The sequence below is a fragment of the Micrasema longulum genome, unplaced genomic scaffold (assembly GCF_059751315.1).
Source record: "Micrasema longulum isolate JH-2025_06_02 unplaced genomic scaffold, ASM5975131v1 h1tg000220l, whole genome shotgun sequence".
Classification (NCBI taxonomy): Eukaryota; Metazoa; Arthropoda; class Insecta; order Trichoptera; family Brachycentridae; genus Micrasema; species Micrasema longulum.
In genome coordinates, this window is record NW_028277425.1 from 785,662 (window position 1) to 802,370 (window position 16,709).

The window sequence follows — 16,709 nt, forward strand, 5'->3', positions numbered from 1 at the left end:
TACGAACTTTGGTCGCATTGGAAATCGCTGGGACCAACTGTTTAGTAACAAAAGTTAACATAACAGCATTTCTCGATATTATTCCTGACCAATTACCTTTCTTTCCTATCCTTCCCTTGACCCATCCTTATGGTATTAATCTTACATCAAGATAGAAGAAATACAAAAAAAAAACATTTGGAACAAAACAAACAAAATTTTGACAGGTCGCTGTGAAAGTTATCATAAATCGTCAAATAATTCCATCACCCAGTGCCCAAAATTAAAGAACACCTCATTTTAACAAAGGTAGGTCCATTTCCGTGTTCCTCTCCTTTCTTAAAATATACCCAATCTTTTACAAAACTGAATGAAATTGGTTTTTTACAACAGTCCGCTTTTCGTTAACACCAACAGACCTATGATATTAGAAAGAATAGTGGAAAAGAGTCATCAACGGCTTCAATTTAGCATCAACAAAAATGGACACTACTTAAAGAAGTAACTTTTTGCAAAAAAACGTTTATGCTTAAATTTTCCTGTATTTTCCCATGGCAGGTAAGTGGTGTAATTTAAAAAAACAAATATTCCTTTTACGCCGCACCACGTATTAGTTTTATATTTACGAATAAATAAATTGGTTTTTATATTTTACATTGAATTATTCAGATCCCAAGCGTGTCCAACTTGATATATAAATTAGAATGAAATTTATACGGATATTTATGTGTCCCACGAGTAATCTCGTCTTTTAAACTTTATTTCTCCATGAATTTGAAATTCTATCAGATCTTATTAAGATTTTAATAGAGAAGTGGAGTTTTTAGTCAAATGTATTTTATTTCAAATTCACATTATCAACGCATTGATTAAATATGTACTTTACGCATTCAAAATATATACCTAAAATATGCAAACCATACATGTTATTTTGTAGTTTTTTATGTATTTGCATTGAATTTCTAGTTTTTATAAATGTAGTTTATAAAAATATATTAAAGAGCAGAAAAACGTAAATGGTTTCTAAAATTGTTTATTGTGTATGCAGACAATTGGCCGAATTCCATATTAAACTTGGTATCCAAAATAAAACAAGTTTATTGGATTTACTTCTGCTTTATTTTTTAAAAATATACCTCTAAAATATTGTCAGTATATCCGAATTGATTTTTAATTACTCTAATTATTTTGTCTCGTATAAAAATTCACAATCATGAAACAGAAATTATTTTTAGTATTTAAGGAAACTTTATAAATATTAAAGTTAGTTTAATTGAAAATGTCCTAACAAGACGAAACGCGTCACAATATACCATTTGAATATTTTAAAAAATAAAGTAGAATTATAATCCAATAAACTTGTTTTATTTTGGATATATTACCAAATTTTATAAAATTGTTATAAGTAGGGTACCCAAAAAAAACTCAACCATCTTGTGGTGGGGGGAGTCTTTGTAGTACCGGGCAGGCTATCGTTTCCCAGTCTACATGCTAAGTTTCATTACCAAAGAAGGTTATATTTGACTAGTATGAGTTTTTTTGTGACATTGGTTTTGTGTGCTCGTTGTTTTTTCGACCTATGATAGAGCGCGCGGCCGAGGAGTTTTACTTCCTGCTCGGGAAAATTGGCACAGAAACTCTCGAAGTGTTAATAGCGGCCCACAGAAGTGATGTTACGGGTAAAACTCAAGTGCTTGAGTAGTTTCCCTGTTTAAAAAGAGGGGAATGTCAATTGATGACCAACCCCGCTCTGGACGTCTTTTGACGGCTCAAACCAACGAAAATGTTAAAATTCACCAAATCATCCTCATCAATCATCAGTCTTACGCTTAAGGTGCCAGAAAAATAATGAAATATGCTCGTGTAAAACGCCTATTTAGATATTCATGTTGAACCATGTCGGAAATCGACCCCGAGACTTCCTGCATGCTAAGCAAACGCGCTGACCATTTGAACACGAGGCGGACAAAACAAACACCGATCTATAGGAAAATTCAATTCCCTGAAACGAGTACAAAAAGTAAACGTATTTTACTAAAATGCACTTTTACGGAAAATGAACGCCATTTTCTTCTTTTCCAATCGTCCGGTTTCTGGAACAAGTTGGTAACTACAGATTATCAAATAATCATAAATGGCGTCGAATGTATTTTGTTTTAAAAGTAAATAAAAATATTTCGTTTTTTATAAATACAATAAAATATGTTCTTTAATATTCAACTTGCGGTTGTATTCAAATCATGGATTTGGAAGAGCTTTTTACTTTAGTCCAACATCTGACAACTTGTAAAATGTACCTACTTGTGCCAGATATCCGACGAAATAAAAGTTAATGCCGGAATATGAAATAACTTTTCATTGATCAGTCCATCAATGAATGGAATACGGTGTCATTCACTAAATTCACCAATGAAATGATCGCTGTAGTATCAGGAAATGCATTGAACGTACACTAAAATATTTAATGAAATATAATATGTATTTTGATGAAAGCGAATTTACAAACATGATCCATATTCGTTAGGCTTTGACGTGGTGTGATAGTTTTGTAACTCATTGAGATACCCTTGAATTACCGGAACCTGTGACACAGATAACATTTTCCGGGACACAACCTTTTGGTTAAATAACAACAGATTGAAATTTAAATATCATCAAAAATATATTGTGAATTTTTACAAAATGGGTTTTGGGCAATGTATAACAAACAATTAACTTGTATATGCAGGCGGATTAGGAATACAGTTCTGTATGTGAAATAGAACCAGAATCCTTGACGAGTGTTCTCGACTCGATGGCAGCTCTCAGGTAAAATTCTGAATAAGGGAAATTAAGTGGAAGTACAATATGTAGTTGTTGGCGAGTTTGCCTAACATTCTCGAGGTCCTGGATCAGATTGCTGACGGGGTGAACGTGAAATATTGATTTTAAATGTTGTTTTAATTGCAATTTTTTTATGACCTGAAATTTGGACAAACTCAAAACATTGTTGATAAATCTACCCGGTCCAAAATAAAAAATAAAAATTGAAAGAATTTTTTTTTCCCCGACGTTGGTCAAATAATTCAATCATATGAATCTCACCCGCAACAATAAAAGTTTCAGCAATTTAACTTTTTAAACGTCAAGAATAGCAGGAATATAGATGTTCAAATATTGGCAGAATGGTAAATGTTACAGAGTGTGTAAAGTGGCCACTTAAACCAGCCAATGACATATCATAAACCCCGCTGATGCTTAGACTTCTACATTCCCTTATCTAAAATGTTCTGCATCTCTGTTTTAATATGTTAGAAAGTAAAATAAATATAGGTACACACAACGATAATACAATTGTTCATAATGTTGAATTATGTTTCAAAACGCACTAATAAATTATTATTGCAGATAATCTAAAATAAAAGTACAAAAAACAATCAGTGACTAAAGTAAATACAGAAGGAAGCAGCAGCGACGCACAGCTATTTGTGTCTCATTCGGTCGGCTTAACTCCGATTCCCTTAATTTACCCTAATGAACGTTTCACCTCGAAATGGTCGTTTACATGTGGACAATACAATAGATAAGACAATATTGTCATGTCCCAGCTTCGTGAACCCTCTCGACTGCGAAGGACAGAACGCTGGGACAATATGAAAATTCGGCAGCAGTTCACACGTGAGCGAATCCAAGAAAAATAAAATGTCTAGGAATTGTTGAATTTAAGAACTAAATAATAAAAATGATTTAAATTTATTTCAACAGAGAGGGAAAAAAAAATTGAGAAGGGAATATGGAAGTCTAGGCATTTACAGGGCTTATGACCTGTCATTGGCTGGTTTAAGTGGCCACTTTACACACTGTGTAACATTCACCATTCTGCCCATGTTTGAACATCCACATTCCCTCAACTCTTCCATCTGTTGACTTTTGTGAAGTAAAAGAGCTGAAACCTTTATCAAGCAAGCATTTTGACATAATCAAACATTGTTAAATAAAAATGATTGCTAGAATTTTTTCTTTTGGAGCGATACGTTGGCCTACCCGCCTATCGCCTATCTCGGGAAAGTGTTTTGTGCCACAAATTGCTATTTACACGTGGACAATAACCGAGTCCTGAGACAAAACAATACTGTATCGTCTACTGGTGGATTTTTGTGAGCTGGCGCATGCGCTATACTTACACATACGCATTGTGTAGTATCCGTGAATAAGCCCATGGTATGACATCGCACGGCATACGCATTATGAAAATAATCTCTGTCTCTCTCGCGCTCAGACGCGCTTATGAGCGTGACATAGACAACTATTGCTTTATTACTTGCTAATGATATGATAATACAATGTACACATGGTGCTTTTGCGTTCGTCTAAACTTCGCTGCGATTCTTAGTAGTAAAAATATAATAATATGTACGAGTAGTAAGTTATGGATTGAAAACACTGGTTTATAAATATGTAGGCATTTCATTTAATCAAATCATGAATAAGTCGATTATGTAGTGATGGCGCTTTTGCAAAACTTACACAAAAAAAAATTTAATGTACGGAATACTGATTTTAAAAATCTTTATGTTATAAAAAATCTCTTTTGGATTAGAGCGAAAAAAAAACATTTACTTAAGAAAATGTCATATATTTACGAGTGTTTATTTTTAAAAAAGCATTTTTTTTTATTTAATATTTTGTGTTCATCATAATAATAATTAAAATGCACAGTACAAATTATATCGAAAAAAATATGTATACGCACTTAATTACAAACAATAAATCTTGTTATTTATATACTTAAAACAAGTTACACAACTTTGCATTCTAGTTCTAGAGTATTTGTCTTTAAAAAAATACATTTAAAAAAAAATTAAATTGCCCCTTGTTCTTAGAAGGACTATAATTAGTAAAGTTCAGCATTTAAAAAATTATTTTAACAGTATAAAATAAAAAAAGAAAGTTTTTTAACAAATTAATATTACATTTTCTTAACCCATTTTTTTTTCATGTACACCTCCCAACACCGCACATTTGGCTAAAATTTAAAACAAGATTTTTTTTAAACCATCATCTTATTGATTTTAAATGCGTTAGTGTGAGTTTTCTGAACGCGCCAGCTTAAGTTAAACCACCAGTACGTGTAAACGTCCTTTAACCGTGACGGATCAGACATTTTCACTGCCCAGCGCAACGTGCGCACGCGGGCCTTAAATAATATTTCGCTTCAAAAACTCAGGAGACTCGAAGTCACAGTCACAGTCTTAATTACTTTTCTATGTGTTTTTATTATTCACCAAATTAAGTTCCATTAGAATCCAAGAAATAACAATTACTTACAATCTTCTATGAACATTCGCAAAGTGCTCGTAATTCTGCAAGTTTCAGCTAGTCAAAGTTTGCAATAGTCTAGGGCACGTCGCCGGAAATTTATTTCTACTGGTTTTAAAGTTTTCTCGAATGATTTTGGCAAGACATGTACTATATATCTTTTATTTTATTTTGAACTTTGTATTTTCGTCATGATATTTTTATATGCCATTCCGTGAATTTCAGTAAGAAAATAATGATTGAACTTATTACATGTCATCATGAGCCCCATATTTGAACATCTATGTATCTTCGATTCTTCCGCATGTTGCTTTTTGTGAATTTGTGAAGTCAATGAACTAAACGCTTTGTTGATGAGGGTGAGATTCCTCTGATTGAATTATTTCAACTGCATACTAAGCAATGCCTGAACATATTTTTAATTTTCAAACCTTTTCTTGGGTCAGAGTGTTTTGTGAGACTTACCAATAAATAATATTTTGAGTTTGTCCAAATGTTTGTTATCCTAATAAGTCAATAGTCAAATTCGGCGGTGTAGTGGATAAGTCGCTTGAGTCACGTACGGAAGGTTCCAGGTTCGATTCCCGGTGAGAACACAAAAATTAAACAATGTTTGAGTATGTCTAAATGCTTGCAGACCGGCTGGATTTCCTCCATAGGGAGTTATTCATATTTAAATTTATTTCAACAGAAAGATAAAACATGATTGAAAAGGGAATATGGAGTTTAAGGCATTTACAGGGCTTATGATCTGTCATTGGCTGGTTTAAGTGGCCACTTTATTTACTGTGTAACATTCACCATTCTGCCCATATTTGAACATCCAAATTTGGACATACTTAAACATTGTTGAATTAAATACCTCGTAAAAAGTAAACAAATATGAATGTTACACAGTGTGTAAAGTGGCCACTTAAACCAGCCTAGGTCACAAGCCAGGTCATAAGCCCTGTATATGCCTAGAACTTCATATTCCCTTCTCAATAATGTTTTCCCTCTCTGCACAATAAATTTAAACAAAAATTAAATGTGGTTTTTCTTAAGCCTGGATGTTTTGTGCTGTAATTCACCATTGTGGTTGGGACTCTTGGCCTGTTGTGGTGCAAAAAAAGTGTCTTTTTAGAAATCCGAATAATGATTTTTTCCAAGAAAAATATATCAATATGGCCCCAAAATATAATTTAGAACGCGAATATTTTTTCTTGCCCAAAAGTTCATAAGTATAAACTTTTAGATTAAAGAGACGGCTTGAAGTCATTGCATAAATTTTTAATTTAAAATGTACTACGTGACGTCATGATGTTTTGAAAAACGGATAGCTTGCTAAAATTGTATTGCTGGGTTATCCAATTAGAAAGAAATGCAATTCATCTCAGAAGCGCATCAGGAATTCTCACTCGTTTGGTTTTAATGAAACTCCACAATTACAGGTTGCACAGCGAATCTTTTTTCACTTTTTTTTTCATTTCTGGTTAGCAAATGCCCACTTCTATATATTTAGTTGAATGCATGAGCCGTTTTATATTTGACTGAAAAAAGATGCCTTGAAAAATAATTTTACGCTTCTCTAAAAGCGTAAAAAGTGTAATTTTATTTTACTCAAAATATTTGATTTTTTAAGGTTGATGAAGAATATGTATTGTACGTCTGATGAAGAATTCAAATTTAAAGTTTACATTTATTTATTCGATGCGTTTATGTATTAGGGGTTGCTACATAAGTTGCGTACGTTTTTTTCCAAATTTTAAAAATGTATAATACCAAAGGAAAAACAAAATGGTAAAAGTTAAACGGCATTCGAAAGAAAATTTTCAGCTCTGCAAGATATTATTTTTGTTTTTACGTTACATGTATTATTTTATTGGATTACAAGCCTTAAAAATGGAATGTCAAGTAGACGAAGGTGAGCGTTTTTGACTCTTCCCTCTGTTCGCGTTTTATACAGGGAATGAAGCTGTAAAAGCTGCTCACGATATTTGTGCAGTGTACGGTGAAGATGCTATAAATTGTTGACTAATTTCTGTCTTTGGAGTCTGTTACCTAAAGTACTATATTCTGTCAATGTCTGCTCAACCGTATCTCTTTTGATATTGCAAGTTACTGAAAGAAAGTTCAGAAAGAATAGCTTCTATTGACTGTATTTTTATTGATATTGTTTTTTACTGTTTGTATGGTTAATTTTACTTGTATTATTTATGCCTTAAAATACATATTTTGTACTGTATAGGGTGTTGGCATAAATTGTGTCCGTTTTTTCCGCACCCACTTACCCGAATCTGTTTTAAAGGTCTTGTGGCTTCTTTTCAGATCCGCACATTGCAAAAACAATTTCTTTTTTTTTAGCTGTAATGAACGGTAATTTTTTTTTTTTTCAAAAAAATCTTTGTTTACAAAAAAAGAAAGAAAAAGACACAGAAAATTAGTCAATAATTAATTTTCCTTCATCATTTTACTACAAACTATTCAATAATTCATTAAATCTTCACCGCACTCTGCGCAAATATCGCAACCAGTTGTGGCAGCTTTATTCCCTTTGTCGAAAACGCTCACTTTCGTCTACTTAACATTCCATTTTGAAGGCTCGTAATCAAATAAAATAATACATATTACGTAAAAACAATATCTTAAAAGCAGAAAATTTTCTTTAGAATAACGTAGAACCTATACCTCTTTGTTTAACTGTTAGCGTTAAGTTTTAACTTTTGAAAAAAATAAATACAACTTATGTTAACAATTTAAGTGCGAATGCGTAAAAATATTGAATTCTTAATAATAAAAAATAAATTCAAACGTCTGTATGTATGTTTATATGTAAAACATTAAAATTGATTGATGATATGACAGCGCACGATATGGAATTCTCTGTTCTGTGGTTATAAGTGTTCGTAATATCGTGGAAGGGTAATACTAATCCACAAATTATCGTAAATTGAGTGATACATGACAAGTAATGAAAATTCGATTGATATGTTTCAATGCTGTTGAAATTGCGATAGGCCGCTTGGTCTAATAGTGATGAATATCAAATTTGATAGAAATATTGGAATATTATTTCATCCCATTGATCATTTATTGTGATCCACTTTAATACCAATGAAGTGGTTGGATGAAAACATTAAATAATGTTTGATTTTCACGAAACGGAAAATACTAACAAGACTTATAATTTTACCAAATTAGTATGTAACACATATACCCCCAACTAACAACTTAAGTATGATATTAATTTTTAATTTTTAGAAAATCGAAACTATCAAAAATATTCTACCAATTATAGTATTTTTTTTTAGACGTCATCAAATAAATAATTTATTGAAACCTATACAGATAATGGGGCTAATAAAAGTGCTTTAATTGGCAATTTACTATTATCCTCAATGTTTATTTTTTGTAAATTTATTGATAATTTTAAGTTGCTAGAATTTTATTCGTCCATGCACTTTCTACCTGCATGACGATTTGATATCTAGCTTCAATAGGTAAATGGTATCAATTATCGAACATTTAAATTTAGAAAATGGGGTCTAGAATTCCAACTATCCATGCGCTCAGTAGTTGCAAGACTTGTTGTAATCTAATTTCTATTTTCCATTATTATTATTTTTTTTCGTTTTTTAAACTATCATTTTAACTCTAAACATCTCTGTCAAATAAAATAAAATGAAAAAAAATAAATTGTGGCAAGATTTCTTACTGTCCATGCGCTTTGTAGCTGCAAGACGAACTGGGATATTTATTTATTGTTCAGCGCCCTTGAGGTGATTTTCACAAAAATGGCGCTATATCAATTATCCAAATATTTTTATACATATATATTGTCATAATGATTAAAAAGTTGAATGATTTGTCATTATGTGACATATAATGAAATAAACACCTTAAAGGCACGATTTTCAATTTGAGAAAAAGTCTGGTATGTTTTAATTCAGTCGTAGGGGTCAAGTAGAGTAAATTGCACAAAGGGTTTATGATTATATTTGTTGTCTTTGTATCCTTGTTTTGTCTGCTACCTCGGTACCGGTTCCTTAGAAGAGAATCACGTAGCTCTGTTTGCTTTTAAGATAATCTTCGTGCATCATGATTTGTTCCTGAATACTTATTGTTTTAAATGTATATTCCAAAGTGGTTTTATTTATTTTCGAAACATCCACTTGACTGCAGTCAATGTTAATACCTACTTTAATAAAGCCAGTAGAAACAATCGTGCAAGCATATACAATAAACATACATTCGACTTAATAATGCAAAGATTTTTCTCTTTGCTAAAAAGTGAAATAAACGTATTTATCTAAACGACCACAATTTAACTAAATTGAATTTTAACTAAAATGAAATATTGGTGTTTTCGGGTGCAGTAAGGTCAATTATGTTTCGCTAAAAACAGTCAGACCGATTTCATACAAAAAACTGTAAATTATTCTGAAAATAGTGTCGATCACAAAAATGGCATTTCACAATTTGCAAAAAAAACATTTTCATAAAAGTACTATTATCTCAGTTTCATTTTTCTATAGCTGGCTGCTTTCTGCTTAACTACGTTCAAATGTGATTGAATTCATAAAACTTAAAATGTTAATTTAAGTTTGAGTCGCAAACCAACTAACACGCAAATATTTGGGTATTTTAAATGCATTTTTTTATAAATTATCTCCATAATGCACACCGATTCAGAAACATAAAGTAAACAGATTTAATAATTAAATAATTAAAATTTGAAAGACAAAATAGTTTAACTTCTACATCTTCAGTCAGTTATATGTAAGTACTCATATTACTTAATAGTACAAATTTGAAGTGTACACGGCAAAAACAGATTAACATATAAATTTTTTTCGGATTTTTTTAAATTAATATTTTTTTGATTATTATTTTAATTACCTACGGTGTCAGTTTGTGAAGTAAAGGAATATATCTCTATACATATGAATTGATAAATATTTCAACGCTAAAAATCTTTTTTGAGAATCGACCTAATCGACGAAGGTTTACGACCCTGTTATAAGTGGTCACTTTACTCATTCTGAGCATGGTATGAGGTTTTTCTTGTCAATTACTTCCTCAAAATTGAAAGATATATAACTAAGACTAAGAACCCGGTTGAAAAGGAAATATGGAACTCAAAGCATTTACAGACCTTATTATGGACCTGGTTTTCAGCTTTAATATTTCACAAAAATCAACAGAAAGATGTTAAAAATTATATTATTTATAAATTTTACAATGTGTTTTATTTACCAACATTTTATTTATTAATTCTACATTTTAAATTCAGGTTTTTCCCTTTCACTAATCGACCTATTTAAGTGTGTAAAAAAATATATATCATTACAGATTTAAAAAAAATAGTTGATTTTTATTGTAACTGTATTATAATATTTTATAGTATTTGCATTTATGTCATTTGTATATTGTTTGCGTATGTTATAACAAATCCGTGCGAGAGCTCTATGGTAGTTCATAAATAAATATAAGTAACACGGCGAACGGTATACAGTACGTATAATTATCACTGAAACAAATTTAGACTTCTGTATAAGTTCTTCATCTTTAATGAAATACCCCGAGGAATAAATTTAGGGCTCGGCTCAAAGATTTTGAAAGCTCAAAATATTGCTGACTTGCTCAAAGTTTAAAGATCTTCTAACTTGGAAGATCTTTTGCGCAATCTCAGAAGCTCTGGCTTGCTGATAAATAAATAATGGTACATAATAACCTAATCATTCACCCCAACATGATGGGGTAATTACTTCTCCTGCATGTAACATTACAAATTCAAATTACCCCCTGGATTATTCCCGGGAGATTTGGTACAATTTGTTGGCTTGCTTTATTAATTATTATATAAATTAATCTCGCTTCTCTTGTTTCGATCAAATAGATCTTATAAACATACCAATACGATGATTTAACGATTTGACGTAATTGAAACTAATTATAATAGACACTACGACTACTCACTACTTTACCGGGATAATAATACGAACACGTCATATAAAGGTAAACTCTTTGTCAGGTAGATAATTAACCAATACGTTTAGACAAGTACATCAACTAGTACAAATGAATTATTTTTAATTAAAACATCAGTTCCTTTACAGGAATTGACAAAGACAGTAAAACGACATACCATTGTGCGCAATTTAACTCTTAAAAGACTGGTAAATAATCCTTTTGCGCGCGGTGATGTAACATCGTGTTACCACTAGTAAAATAATGAATATCCTAAAGTTCCAACTTGTAAAAAAAAATTACTGGTTAACTATTATTTCTTTTTCATAATTTATACAAAGTCTTTCTTGTTATGAGTTGTATCTTCGTGCTCTCTCTTATACAGATGTGTTGCGGAATTAGCGGACATTTATTCTTCACGTGGAAATGATAAATATTTTTTGTTTTAACATCCAGTATAGTTATACAAATTTTACTTTTCAAACCCGTAGTGAAAATATCCATTTCAAGATTACAAAAAATAACAAACAAAACAACTGGTCGGGTGATTTTTATCATCATTATTTTTCCATTCGAAATTTTATGATGCATAGGGCTGTGTTAATATTCTAATTGTATTGTATCGGCAGATATTTTTATTTACTTAAATTTTGTTTATTTATTATAATAAAAACCCCGTTATGCTTATATAAGAAATATTAAAAGGTCCAGTCATATAATGTTTTTCAGGTTGCTTTGAAATTTGACTCTAGTTCTATGTTTTAAATGGTAAGGTAAGTGTTTGTGTTTAAGTCGATTGGATAGTATTTTTTACTGTTCTACGTTTGTCTTAGCTTTTTAAATATTGTAGTGTTGTTTTTGTCTGGCATTATATTTGTGCATGTCAGCATTTTTGGTTAGTGTTATGTCTAGTTTGTTTCCCGGTGCAATTGTGTGTACAACTGTTTTAGTCTAAATTTTTCACAAATATTTTACGTCAAACTGGTGTATTTTTCGTACAGTTCAGTCGTAGAGGGCAGGTAGGGTTGTATGTTAGTTTAAATTTTTTATTTTGTTGTCTTTGTATCTTTGTTACGTTTGTCTTGTTACCAATTCACCAGAAGGCAATCATGTATCTTAATTTACTTTTAACAAAAGCATTGTACAACATGTTTTTTTATTGTTTTGGTGAGAGATCTTTAATTTTGTGGAACAGGTTATGTAATGATGCCATTACTTTGATGAGTCTGCCTACATAGGCACACATGTAACGTCAACTTCAATAGCCAGTCCTTCAGTTTTACGATGACGTATAAACATACAAAATATTGTAATATGAATATATTATTATGCTTTAGTCCCAACACGTATGTATGGAAGTGAAACATGGAACTGGCAGAGCAAGGACGAAAGCCGAGTGAACGCGGTTAAAATGCGATCTGTGAAATGCAATGTGTGGGAAATCAATGTATGACAGGGTTACGAATGATGAAATCAGGCGAGAGTGTAAATCTGAGTCAAGTATAATTGATAAGATTTAGAAAGGGTATCTGAGATGGTTTGGTCACGTAGAACGAATTAACGAAGAAAGAATGGTAAAAAAAGTATATATGGCGAAAATGAACGACAACGTGAGACGAGGACGACCAAGGAAGACGTGGCATGATCAGATAAACCAAAATCTTAAGTCTGGTCATGTCAAAAGCAGACAGAACCGAAGGGCATGTATGAAAAGATGTATGAATGTGGAAGAAGCTAGGAATGTATGCTCTGCCTACCCCTACAGTTAAATGGCGTGATGGTAGTAGTAGTGATAGTAGTACTGTGATGTTATCTAGTTTTTTTTCTGTCGTACTGCGTACTCTACTTCTGTATATTTTTCGTCTGTGTATTTTTAAATACTGTACTGTGTTTTATTTCTGTATACTGTTTTTCTTAAATTGTATGTTGTTCACATACCTGTTTTATATCATTTATGTGTAAAAGCCTAATAGGCGTTAAAATGAATAAAAATACTTGCTGTCTAACTAGGGTGAGTAACCCTGTTATGCCGCATTTAATCAGCCTTTTGGGCGTCTCCTTTTCGCCCAAACAATTTATTTTGTCACATGCTACGGATTCATTTAAACGAGCGAATTGGAATTACTCACCTAATTAATATTTAGAATACCTTCTGATGTTCGCAATGTTGAAAACATAGCAATGTTGATACAAAAAAGGTACACGGTTAAAATGGGCTCATTGCATTTTTTTGATTTTCGAGAATATAAATCGAAGACTTTAATAACTTTTGAAGTTTTTGATTTTAAAGTTTAATACGACTATCCTCGGTCTGATTTATATCGGAAGCAGAAATAAGCCGCGGCGTAAGCAAATAAAAGCTAAATCGGAATATATATCGTAATTGATTATGTACAACAGGGCCAGCATTGAATACGATAATTAAATAAAGATTCTAATAAAAAATATTTTGTGATTGTTTAATTTTTCAGGGGTTGGCGTCGCTTAGTAGCTAAAATAATTCACCCATAAAAATATATGTAGATCTGTTGATTTCCCAAATAAAATAAAATAGAAAAAATTGAATAAAATAATATATATATTACATATATATTTTTATATTTATAAAGGTTTCAGCTCTTTCACGTAACAAATGTCAACAGATGGAAGAGTTGAGGTAAGAAGCTGATAAATGTTACACAGTAAACAAACCAGCCAAAGACAGGTCATAAGCCCTGTGAATGCGTAGACTTCTTTATTCCCTTTTCTGAGTTGTTAATCTTTGTTACAATATATAAATATGGATTCTGTTGCCGTCCAGTCGTATCAACATGCGACGTTTATATTGTCACCTTTTTGCATTTTTTTATCATCTGAATACGCCGTAAATTTTTGAGATTCCTGTTTTAATTAACACTAATTAGATTTAATACAATAACACTTGACACGAATCAACGCACAATATATTATTTTGATAAATTATTTTCAACTCTTGCGTATAAATTACTGAAATAATAATTTAAACGGATCATTCGAGAGTAAATCTCAAATGTAAGCCTCGCTTAAATATGAATTCGATTTCAAATAACGTTTCTTGGAATTTTCAAAAAACAATTCTGTGATTGACGCCCAGTCAAAATTAATCTTTCAGGTAAAGCGTTATATTGTTTTAAATGAAAATCACTCAAATTGAAATATCTGCTTTAGAGAAAAACAACAATATTAAACTTAATTAATAATAATGTACACTTTTATTTAGTTTCTATCCATGTCCAGGTGAAAGAAAAATACAGTTCTGAGTGTAAAATAGAACCAGAAGTTTTTGATCCGATTGCTATTTTCAGGTAAAATGGTGAAAAAATATTTTTTTTTCTTTTTAATTAATAACTCGCTAAGCTTCTATTTAATTAACTTGTCAGCCGGTGAAAAAGAGAAAAAAATTATGAAAAATCTACCACAACACACCAATTGAAGAAATTTTTTTCTCATTTCAGGGTAGCCATCGATTTGAAAACTTGGGATCAGGGTGCTAGTTCTATTTCGCATACTGCACTTAATTACTTATCCACCCAAATTCAATAGAATGAATACATTGTCGTGCGTACCCTTTAAATTTTCAATGAATTGTCAATATTAATAAAAGGTTTTGGTTCGATAGCTGGTGTCAGGCCTTACTTTTCAATTTTTGTCTGACGTCACCATTCGCTCTTCCATAAATATGCCAAACACTACCAGGAATAGAACCCAGGACAAATAGACAAAAGAAATCGTTTTTGAATTTTTCTTTTGTTCGGGTTTAATTCAGAAAATAAATCTGTAAAAGCTGCTCACGATATTTGAGCAGTGTACGGTGAGGATACTATAAATTGTTGCCTAATTTGTTGTCTTTGGAGTCTGTCACACAAAGAACTGTATTCTGTCAATGTCTACTTAACCGTATCTTTTCTGATATCGCACGTACCTAGGACATAAAGAATGGTAGGCGAATGCGATAACCACTACCGAACGAGTCGAACTTATCTCTACCGATTTCACACAGCCAATGAGCCTCTTTTTTGTACCGGCCTCGTGTACGTTGTTATACATCGGCCTCGTGGTGTAATGGTCAGCGCGTTTGCCTAGCATGCAAGATATCTCGGGTTCGATTCCCGTAAATATTAGTACCCACAAAGATATGGATCTACTCAATATATTGTTGATTGAATGAGCTGACCCAAATAAACAGATATTAAAAAAAAAATAGTTTAGAAAATGTTGTCAAATGTTTGCTGGCAGGCTGGATTTTCTTCAGAGAGAGTTATTTAGATATAAATTTGTTGCAACAAAGAAGGAAAACCGTTTTAAGGAGGGAATATGAAAGTCTAGCCATTTATTTATTTGACACTTTATATACATATACAATAAATATTCATATAAGGGCGGGCATATTGCCTTAAGGCAATTTCTTCCTACCTACCCAAACCATGCAGTTTGAGAAAATTATAAATACATGGACATATTGAATCTTACAATTTTATACAAAAATTAAAAGCAAAGATTAACAAAAATAAATTTATATATAAAAAAAAATAACACTATACTATGAAGAGAGGAGAGGGGATGGGAAGGAAAGAAGAAAGATGAAGGAACAATTTAAATATTTAGATGGTGACATTTCAATCTTGACTTAAATGTAGATAATGAAGGGGCGTCTCTAACATTAGTGGGTAGATTATTCCACAATCGAGCGGCTACTACTGTGAAAGAGGAGGCAAAAAAATTAGAGCGATGACAGGGTATTAAAAAGGTTCTCTCGTTACTAGAACGAAGAGATAGTCCGTGTTATAAAAGAGGTTGGATGAGCTCTCTCAGATAAACAGGCGAAGTGGGATTATTTAAAATATTGTGAAGAAGTGATAGAATGTGAATGTTTCTTCTATGCCCGATACTGAGCCAGGGTAGTTGCGTGCGCTACTCGGTTATGTGGTCAAATTTGCGAAGATTAAAGATATAACGAATACAAATATTCTGCAATCGTTCTAACTTATCAAGCAATTCAGAGCTAGCATCTGGATAACATACATCCGCGTAGTCAAGGAGTGGAAGAAGTAAGCTCTGGACTAATGTTTGCTTAACATTAAAGGCAAGAAATTCTGTAATCTTTTAATTGAGTGCAAACTGCTATAAAGTTTACGACTAACTTCGTTAACCTGATCGTGCCACTCTAAATGCTTATGAATGATAATACCTAAGTTTTTGACTGAAGTCATGAATGAAATATCTGTACCATCTATTTTGAAAAGAGGAAGTGTGGAAAAATTCACTTTTGAATACACATTTGTTTACTACCAACAAGTACAATTTGGGTTTTTGTTGGATTTATGAGAAGTCCATGTTTTTTTGTACATGAAGAGATATGCTCGAGTGCAAGTGACATTACTCTATGTGTTTCAACAATGTCGACGGGCTCGAAATGAATATACAATTGCAAATCATCGGCATATAAATGGTACGAACAGGGGAGG

The 16,709-nt window shown here is 31.8% G+C and overlaps 1 protein-coding gene across 3 annotated transcripts in view; it reads right to left on the reverse strand.

Moving 5' to 3' along the window:
* Rdl (Resistant to dieldrin) overlaps nucleotides 1-16,709 on the reverse strand; it is a 190,693-nt gene that overhangs the window by 13,204 nt on the left and 160,780 nt on the right. The gene's annotated exons all lie outside the window — the stretch shown is intronic.